The sequence below is a fragment of the Leptonychotes weddellii genome, chromosome 6 (genome assembly GCF_054177405.1).
Source record: "Leptonychotes weddellii isolate Sample4059 chromosome 6, ASM5417740v2, whole genome shotgun sequence".
NCBI lineage: Eukaryota > Metazoa > Chordata > Mammalia > Carnivora > Phocidae > Leptonychotes > Leptonychotes weddellii.
In genome coordinates this window covers 21,507,437-21,508,443 of record NC_138374.1, presented here as the reverse complement: position 1 = coordinate 21,508,443, position 1,007 = coordinate 21,507,437, and the positions used below count along the sequence as shown (strand labels likewise).

The 1,007-nt window shown below is 40.6% G+C and overlaps 1 non-coding gene across 1 annotated transcript; it reads right to left on the bottom strand.

The window, feature by feature from the left end:
• Positions 1–334: 334 nt before the first annotated feature.
• On the bottom strand, positions 335–495 carry LOC115936590 (U1 spliceosomal RNA). The gene has a single exon (XR_004072000.1). It is a non-coding gene; the product is annotated as a U1 spliceosomal RNA (small nuclear RNA).
• Between the last annotated feature and the right edge of the window lie 512 nt (positions 496–1,007).

The following is a 1,007-nucleotide window of genomic DNA, read 5'->3' as shown; positions in this document are numbered from 1 at the left end:
CTGCTCTTTGCTTTCATCAGGCTTCCTCCCACCTTAGGTCCTTGGCCATGTGTAGGGAAGGGAGGAGTTCCAGGCAGAGGGAACAGTCTGTGCGAAGCCTTACTGATTTGTAGGCTTGAAAATTCACTTCCTCAGGGGGGTTTTCTTTGAGTTTTTCGACCAGCCAAAACAACCCCCATCCTGTGATGTGCTTTTATAATATCCTGTGTTTGTTTGTTTTCAGCTTCCTAAACAAATTAATTTTCTTCAAAAATGACCCAGCAAGGGCTCAGGCTTAAACAAAAACCCACACCAAAACAGAAAATGAAACGTTCTTTCCTTGGCCAGAACTAAACAGGGGAAAGCAAAAATGCAGTCCCCTACTACCACAAATTATGCAGTGAAGTTTCCCACATTTGGGGAAATCACAGGTCAGCACATTTGGAGTCTAGTGGATAAGACTCACCCTGAAAAACCACCTTTGTGATCATGGTATCTCCCTTGCCAGGTAACTATATCCTGTGTTGGTTTTTTGTTTATTTTTTTGATAGAACTTCTAAAAATTCTAAATATAATCAGCTATTTAAAGTATTGATTTAATGTGTCTCTTTTCTTTCTTTAAACATCATGCAGGCAGGCCCCATTTCTCTCTTGTGTAATTATAGCTACATTCTGATGCCTAGTTGAGTGCCAGACACATGGTAGATACTCAGTGACTATTTATTGAAATTACTTCTATCCAGGGCCTAACCAGGATGGATAAGCTGATGCCCAATCACTTGAGATAGGCAAATCCTGGTTAGGTGCTAGGATGAGACTAATTTCAAGTTTCATTCAATTCTTTCCTCCTGGACCTCCTGATCTCACCTCTTTGGGTTTGAAAACCTTTTCTTCAGCGTTTCCCAGTATCCTTACCCCTGTTTCCAGTATTATCACTCCTCAGCAGAAGGAGTCACTTGTCTAGTCATTGAACCTTCTCATTTATTCAGGTGGCAGTATCTTTACATAAACATTTTCTAGAATTTTCC